At 42.0% G+C, this 9279-nt stretch overlaps 1 non-coding gene across 1 annotated transcript; it reads right to left on the reverse strand.

Moving 5' to 3' along the window:
- Positions 1 to 3508: 3508 nt before the first annotated feature.
- Positions 3509 to 3579, reverse strand: trnag-gcc (transfer RNA glycine (anticodon GCC)). Its single transcript has one exon. It is a non-coding gene; the product is annotated as a tRNA-Gly (tRNA).
- Between the last annotated feature and the right edge of the window lie 5700 nt (positions 3580 to 9279).

Raw genomic sequence — 9279 nt, forward strand, 5'->3', positions numbered from 1 at the left:
TCTGCACTGGGGTGCTGGCTCTAGGTGACACTGGGATGCCCATGGAACTAACAGGTGAATGTTCCAGAATAATGGTGGATGCACTGGAATCTCCAGAACTGACTTCTTGCCGTGGTTTCTTGGAAGGTGGAACTTTGGTTGCACCTCATGTTTGGCAGGGTATCTAGAGTCCTCTGTGGCTCTTGCGATGGAGATAATATCAGTCATAGTGTTTCTTATGAGTCGGCAAAAGAGCTCCTTGGATAAGGTCACATTGTGCTCAGTTCCCAGTCCTTTCTGCTCGAAGTAGGAGCGTCGAACCTGTTCAAGCTCACTGTCCGTGAACACCATGTATTCTGGGTTGGACATAGTCACAAATTTAGAAGTATTTGCCTCCTCTTTTGAAAGGTCACTGCCTCCAGTGGGGGGAGATTGATTAATTTCCAGAGCAATATCCACCTAAAACACATTTACACAAACATTTATTGAGCATTTTTGTCATAGTCACATTATCATTTTGGGGAATGAAAAATAACTTATAACTTTTTGAAAAATGTATTTGAAACAGATAGTGATATTGAACCATGTGCTGTTTATCAGTCCTATTATACTGTGACAGACAGATCTGACCTTTTCATTTTGATTCACTACAAGCCATATAGCCCGGCGCCTCCAGAAATGTTCAGGACCAGGAAAGAGGTCTTTAACGTCATCTCGGGAAAGCGATGGGATCAAGTCTTCTTCAATATTAGCAGCTGTAAAACAGAAAAGTTAGTCAGGGCCAAGAAACAGAGGTTATCATTAAATACCTTCAGATTTTTACATAGTAGTGAGGATATTTTGTCAGCACCTGTTTCCACATTTTTTATTTCTTGCTACTTCTACTTCAAGAGTAGTATGTGAACTTAACATCATGTATTCATGTCTTACAAATGACCAGTTGTTGCTGTATTTTCAGTGTTTACAGTCCTTGACATTGAGAGAATGGCCCACAGCTCAATGAGACATAAGCTATTACTAGATTAGCCCGTTTTATGTGTTTTAGCTGCTAAACTTTAGCCGTAAATCCACAACTTGTTAAGCTAGGCTAACTACATTAACTCACCATTAACACCAGCACAACATCAAAGTAACCCTTGTAGCATACCTCTGACTGTGGCAGGTGTAACCTCGTCCAGTTTGTCCATTTTATGAGTCTGACATCCACAGTTTGTTGAGAATTATGATTTCACAGCAGCAGCAGGTAACCTCTAGCTCAGGGGTGGGCAATTATTTTTTTGCGAGGGCCACATAGACTTCGGTTAGAAAAACAAAGGGCCACATTTCTTTCATAAATAATAATATGAATTGAATTGGAGATCACTGGCACAGTATCTACCTTTATAAATATGCTCTTGTTACATTTTCATCACTGTAAGCAGTGTGTGGGGGCATCTCGGTGTCACATCGGTCGGAGAGTTGGTCATTGGGGTTTATAAAGGTTAAATATACACCTGCATGCTTATCTATGACAGTTTTAAAGCTACAAGAAGCATTTTGAATGGATTCAGTTAAATCTTAATTCCCTCAGTTAGTTCTGGGTGATAAGATGAATAAATACATGCTTACTTGAACCCTGCCTGGACCTTCCCCCACCTCAGCTCCATACATTACAGGCCAGTAGAATGAGTTTGCTCAGACAGACCTGTCCTTTCTCATGTTTCCTGGATGACTCACCAAACTGAAATGAAAGTTCTTACTTTAATTTGAGCCTAGTTTAGTTCTAATCTAAGGAATGGATTCACAAACATCTGAAGCTGAAGGTTTTTATTTCACTATATGAACTCAACACTGACCTCATGTGTCCGCCTGTTCTTGTTCTGTAAAATGACATTTTCTGGTGAAATAAAGGTTCAAATAATAATGTGATTTAACCACATAATAGCATATAAAACTATAATCAGATATATGGAACTACTAAAGTTACACCAAGGTAACTAACTGATTCATAAATGGCTGCGCGATGTTCCATTATCAAGAACGTTGGCTCTTCTCTGTGAACATATCCGCCGGTCCGGGTTTTTCCTTCAACAGTCATGGTGCATTGAAAGGAGGAGCGGGCGGATCAGCTGCTCTCGGTGTGTGCGCGTGCATGTGCGCTTATGTGTGTGAACGCGGACGGGAGAGAGAGAGAGTTGCGCAGAGTTGAATGAATGGAAAGATAGATATATTATAAAATCGCATTGGCGGAAAAACACCACAGAATCAGTGTGTGGCGGAGGGAGTTGATGATGTGAACCGGTCTGTGTGTTTACTGCTCTCTCCTCTGTCCTCTGTGTGTGTCCAGGTCCACTCTGAGTGTTGCTGGTTGTATGTTGAAACACACTCCGCACAGAGCAGCAGATGATGTGAAGATATTTTTACAGAAGAAAACCATTAGAGTTCAAACTAGTTTTAAAAAGCTCTGAAAGTTGGACAAGGTCTGAGCTTTTTAAGAGCAGATGTCGGCTGCAGCTCCGCGGAAACATCTGAATGCGCCGTGGCGTTTCTTCACGCTTTACCGTACATTTCAGCATAGTCGCGCAGCATTTTTAAAGTGTACACAGCGCGTCTCTCCAAAGAGTAGATGGGATGACGCAGTGCTGCAGCTTAGAAGAAACGAGGGTGGGAAAAACGTTAGCGGTGATGCCGTGCTGACAGCTGACTCTTGCTGCCTTCTTCTTTTCTTTCTTCTTCTGTTTCTTCTTCTATTGTGCGCACGGTCCGCGGGCCGTACTTTGCCCAGGTCTGCGTTAGCCAGTCGTTAGACACACCTGGCCCAGGCAGCCAGAACATCACAGGTAAGTATGGACACATTTAGTGCTATTGTTTGTTTGACCCAGACCCACTGAGGTCCTCCTCCACATATAAAGCATGTTTCCCACCAACAGGTAGAACTGATGAAGCTGCTTGGAGGATCAGAGAAACGTCTTCAAGAAAACTCTACAAGTCCAGACGCCTTGCTTCAATCTTCTCTATGAACATGAGCTGGATGACATGTAAACATACAGTGTGCTCTTTGTAATCTGTATTCTGGCTCTAAAACAAGTGCCCCTTGTGAGGGTTGAAGTCACAATCTTCAGATTATGAGACTGACTCGCTGCCTACTGCACTAACGAGGCTCAGAAACAGGTGAAATATGGTCTTTTCTCTTTTTCTTTTTAAATAAAGACATCTACAGTGCTCATGCTGGCTACTGCACCAACAAACATTCTTAATTCAAATCAAATGAGTGTGTTCTATAAAAAGGCTCTAAAGGTAAAACATCACAGTAATTCTTCCTGGGACACCTTCACTACCAGTGATGGTAAGTGCTCTTGTTTCAAATGTGATGTGCACTGTACCACTGAAGCTCGTCTGTGAAGTGTAGTGCCTCTGTGTGTGTGTCACAGTGATGTTAACAGAAGTCAGATAGGTCTGTTAACACATATAAAAACAACATGCTGAACAACAGCATAGATGTGAAGGTGAATATATGTACCCTCACATGTTCCTCAGTTAAAAGGGTCATTGCATTGGCCGGGAATCGAACCCGGGCCTCCCGCGTGGCAGGCGAGAATTCTACCACTGAACCACCAATGCTGTGAAACGCTGACATCTAGTGGTGCCATCGCAGGTTGCAGCCTCCTCATTCCAAAATCAATCCCTCCTCCACATAAAGTCAAAAGTTATAAATTCGCCTCATTACATGAGAGGTTGTGTGTAATGACGCGGCTCACCAGCAGAGGGCGTGTGACGGAGCAACAAGCAGGAAACTACAGGGGAGAAGAGACACAAGCATCCACAGATCAGAACAGACACTCAGCTCTTCTCTCTGAGACCATGATGATACCGTCACATATCATCACTGCACATGTTTTTGGCTGCACGTCTGGAAATGAGAGGAGACAGAACATTATCATACATGTTGCATAAGTAAAGTCACATGACATGCACCACTGTAAACAAAGGAAACCACATATTCTCAGACTCTTAGAACACAGAGCTGAAGGATGAATGTAAGACAGCAGTTTGTTGCTCTCCGACCTTTCTGCCAACAACAGTGAACATGGTCTGGACCAGGGTCCCTTTAGCCACCAGGCTCTTGATGGCCTCCACATCGTATCCTCCGGCAGCCAGAGCCTTGGATGGAATTTTGGGGGATGAGGACTTGAAAATGCTATATGATGGTGTTAATTCAGACTGCAGCAGGTGAACGTGAAATATCTGGAGCATTAGTGTCGATATGTGGAGACACCTTAGCACAACATGAGCTTTGTGGATTTAAAGAGGCTGTTGGTTTCGCCTAGAGTAAGTGCCGGCAGTGTGAATGTTCATTTAAGGACACGCAAATGTATTTTGACCAAGACAACTTTGAACTAAGGACACTAGAAAGACATGTTCGGCAGTGCAGTGACATTGAGAAGCAAATACAGAGGATCTTAGGAACAGTTTAAAGACTACATTTGGCATCAACAGGAAGAGCAAGCTGGTAGAATTTCCAGCCTTTAACTTGAGTGAACAAACACCTCAGGATATGATGCATGTAATTCTTGAAGGCATTGCTCCATTAGAAATAAAGTGTGTGTTAAACATTCAGTTCTTTTAGGTCAACTAGACTTGGATGCCCTCAATACTGCATTAACTGGATTTCCCTACTCTCCGCTTGATGTCAGAGACAAACCAAGCCCTATAGCTTACAGCACATTAGCTTCAAGTGACAGTAAACTGAAGCAATCCTCAGGCCAAATGACTGTTCATTTATTATTGATACAGCTACAGATACTGAGTACTACAAATTCATCCTTGAACTCATAGAAAGTGTTCAGATGTTGTTTGCTCCTGTCATTGGTCTACAGACAATTAGCAGGTTAAAGAGACTGAACAGCATTTAAAACATCTGAAATGTCTTTTCCCTGATAACAATATTTATATCTGATTCATGCTCCATCGCAGATAGAACTCCTGGGACCGATGGTCCGTCACATGTGCATGAGGTTTGAATCAATACATTGTTTTTTCAAACAGTGGGCTGCAAAGGTCTTTAGTAAGGCATAATCAAATGTATGAGTGTTGTCAAAATGTAAGTCATCCTGAACACCCAATGTTTTTCAATGAGTGTGCATCGGGACCAACTTCAGAAATACGCAGCATGTCATATTTGAAAGAAAAACAAGGGCTTTCCTCGGAAATGATGACACAAACAATGCAGTGTCTGTTGAATGGATTCATCTAAATGGTAATAAATATGTACGGAGAAGACATTACTTGTAACTGCTGTTAATTCCAGTGATTTACCTGTGTTTGGACTCGTGAGCAACATCTATGTAATTAACTGGTGTTATATTGTTTTGAGCTGCAGCAGCATAATACTGTCTGCTATGATAGAAATTACATGGCATATTCAATAGAGAGGCCAAACATGGCACAAGCAACTGAACTCATAACATCTGAGGATCTGTTAGATTCCACTCCCTGTTATAGTTCTACTCACAAGGATGTGACATGTCCCCACAAAATATTACCTGGCAGCTGTGCTTGGGCTACACAGAGCCTCATCTGAGAGGCTGTAACAGGTGCAGTTTTTAATCGGTTTGCCTCGGTGGTTTTCGTTGTTTCGTGATTGTTCTTTCTGTATGAAAATAACTGTAACACTAATCTGAAACAGCAGATCAACAGTCAGTCAAATGCTGATGCTGCAGTATACTGAACAAGCATGTTCTTTGCTACATTGTGATTCAGGGTGCAGGTGAAGCAAGGGTCATTTCATTTTTTGCCATTTTGGGTCATTTTGTTCTGTTTGTGGACAATGCACATTTACAGCATGTTATTTGTATTATTTGTATGTTCTATAGACCAGTCTGCTGTCATTTTAACAAGATGCTGGATATGAACCAATTCTGTCAGGTACAGATGGCCTGCAATGAAATAATAATAATAAAAAGTGTTCATTGTTCTTGTTTAGTTTTTCTTAAATTGAGGAGTTGTGTGAATGGTCTTACTCTTATAATAAGTCTTGTTGCTCCACTGGGATTTATTATAAAACATGTTTTCATCTGTTTCTGGTTCTCTTTACCTCAAAATTAGCTGAAATATCAAGAAAAACTTACCATACCTTCCTAAAATGAGATATAAAATCTAATGTAAAACAAGCTTGACGAGATTAATATTCTTTCTGGACAAACATTCTGGACTCATTTCCTTGATACAAGGCTTTTTTTACTTTCCTGAAATTCCTTTTTTGCAGTGTAAGAAGGTATATATATATATATATATATATATATATGGGGTATAGCTGTATATAGAACACAATATGGCTGCATGAATATAAGATTGGGACGACATTTTGCCACACAAGTGGCTGGCATAGATGTAAGTATTTACCATAACTCAATAACACGCTTCATACCGATGAAGTGTGATGGGATCATTCCACACGGCACACCTGATGAAGGGTTCAGAGCTCCAGTGAACAGCTACCAAATGTAAATGTAGCACTTTGATCTGCTGGATTAGTCATGGAGGAACCAGGAACAGGACTCACCTGGACATGCAGCTGCTTGTCAGCCCTTTGTTCCATTATATATGAGCCAGCAGAAATGTGTGTGTATGAAAATGTCTACAGCTCCCGAATGGTTAATGCCACACTTTTGTCCAAACACTTGAATTAAAGCAGAAAGTCTGGACTTCACTCACATCTTGACTGTTTCATTTCAGCTTCAATCAGGAGGACTTCTCTGGCCTCCAGAGCTCAGCTCTGGTCCTCTGGTTCCAGCCTTGGTCCTCCACTCACTGTGATCCTTTGTTGTACCAGGTGTAGTTTTGGTGGCTACACATGTGTTCAGAAACTGTTCTGTTGTAGCAGCTGAGCTTTACTCCAATCCACTGTCACCACAAACACTTTCCCCTCTCTGTTCTTCTTCTTCCTCTGCCTCTTCTTCTTCTTCTGTGGTGTTTTCTGGCAGCTGACATCCACACAGTGACATTTCTGCCTCCTCCTGTCTTCAGTCAGACTGTTTCTCTCACAGTCTGTAGAGAGAAGCTGACATTGTTGCACTGATTAACCTCAACCACACACACCTGTGTGAGCCGCACCATCATTCTAACAGTTCCATTGTTACACTGAGTGACAGCAAAGCAGTGAGCCCCCTGCTGGTGATCAGCTGCATGTACCAGAAGCAGACAGAGATTTCTGATATGATGTTAAAGGTGTCACAGAGGAGGATCCGACTGTCTGACCTCTGATTCTTCTGTCAGCATCAGACACATCACAGTTTGATCAGTTTTCAGATCACACACAGCAGCATCAGTAACACTGAGCAGACATTACACACTCCATCAAACACACACACACTGCTCACTTATAACAGGGATAATAAGTAAAGTTCTTTACAATAAATTCACATTCACATTTTATTATCACTTCACACATGGCACAGTATATATGGCAGAGAGTTAAAGGTGGAATATGTAGTCAGAGTTAATACCAAATATTGACACTAGGTGGCAGCACTTCAGCCTCCATCCACTGCTGCACTACCAGCACCACTCTCAGTGCTTTTTGTTTCCATTGACTGTACAACATGATTCAATCCATGTTATTTATATGACAAACTATGTGTAGTGTTTCTATGTGTGTAGCTGACATGTTGCTCAGCTTCCATTGGACACTATACTAGATGGAAGCTGCAGCAGGATTGGCTGATGACTGATCACAGGTGTGAACAATCAGCCGGTGACGAGTGGAGCAGGAGCAGCTGCCCATGCTGCAGAGACACAAACAGCAGCAGCACTCTGTGACCCATGTCCACTCTGTGTGTCCTCCAGACAGTCTTAAGATTAAGATTAAGAAACCTTTATTAGAACCACAATGGGGAAATTGCATTTTTGCAACAGCAGGTACAGACAGCAAAGGATAAGTTAAGAAAAGATATATATGATAAAATAAACTACCAATAAAATATAGAATAGAATCATCAACAGTTTACATATGAACAGTTATTGCACAGGTGAGTGGAGGGAGAAGTGGTCTGTAAGAAAACTGTACATAGTGCATCAGAAACTAAATAAATAATGTGTTGTACACTGTGGTGTGTGAATATTGCTCCTATCAGAAGTGGTTATTATACAGTCTGACAGCAGCAGAGGTTGTGTGTAATGACGCGGCTCACCAGCAGAGGGCGTGTGACGGAGCAACAAGCAGAAACTACAGAGGAGAAGAGACACAACAAAGATCAGAACAGACACTCAGCTCTTCTCTCTGAGACCATGATGATACCGTCACATATCATCACTGCACATGTTTTTGGCTGCACGTCTGGAAATGAGAGGAGACAGAACATCATCATACATGTTGCATAAGTAAAGTCACATGACATGCACCACTGTAAATAAAGGAAACCACATATTTTTAAGACACTTAGAGCACAGAGCCCAAGAAATAATATAATCTAAAGCTCACAAGACACAAGACGAACAGAACAGAACAGAACAAATACTTTATTATCCCAAACTGGGAAATGTTTTCTATTGCAGCAGCAATGTACAGGGTCAGTATCATCCTATCTGCTGGTAAAAGTCTTTCTCCCCGTCGGGGAATCGAACCCCGGTCTTCCGCTGACAGGCGGAGATACTATCCACTATACTAACGAGGAATGCTGATGACCACCATCTGTCATAGCAGCAGCCACCTGGTGCGGTCATGTGTCAGCTGGGGTGTGACGGAGTGGCTACGTCAGTAACTGTGGGCAGACTGCAGGTGTTGTGCACCCAGACACCACAGGTCCCAGCTGAGAGCAGCCGGACCTTCCTGTCCTCCTGTCCATCGCTGTCCAAGGTGAACCGACACCACCAGACCACAGGGCCATTATTTATTTAGCAGGAAAGAAGAAGATGCTCTGCAGCATTCAGTGTGTTAACACAGTGCAGAGAGAGGAAGACATGAACAATGGTGTCAGAGCAGCAGCTGTTGCTGCATCAACCTGGAAATCAAACTGTTTATATATGCACAAACTGTACGTTCATAAGTCACATGACATGCACACTGTAAATAAAAAGGAAACCACATATTTTTAAGACTCTTAGAACACAGACAGAAGTATGAATTATATATGGTTACAATCAAAAATAATTGAATGCAAATAAATGATTTTGTGAAATTTAAATCAAAACCTAAAAACACCAGAATCAGCAAATCACATGTTTGCATTACAGTGGTCCCTCCTATAACCAGTTCACCTCTCACCTTGTTTTCTCTTACAGCTCATTGAGTTCTGGTCCGGATAGTCCGTAGACCAGTGTCAG

The sequence above is a fragment of the Parambassis ranga genome, unplaced genomic scaffold (assembly GCF_900634625.1).
Source record: "Parambassis ranga unplaced genomic scaffold, fParRan2.1 scaffold_27_arrow_ctg1, whole genome shotgun sequence".
Classification (NCBI taxonomy): Eukaryota; Metazoa; Chordata; class Actinopteri; family Ambassidae; genus Parambassis; species Parambassis ranga.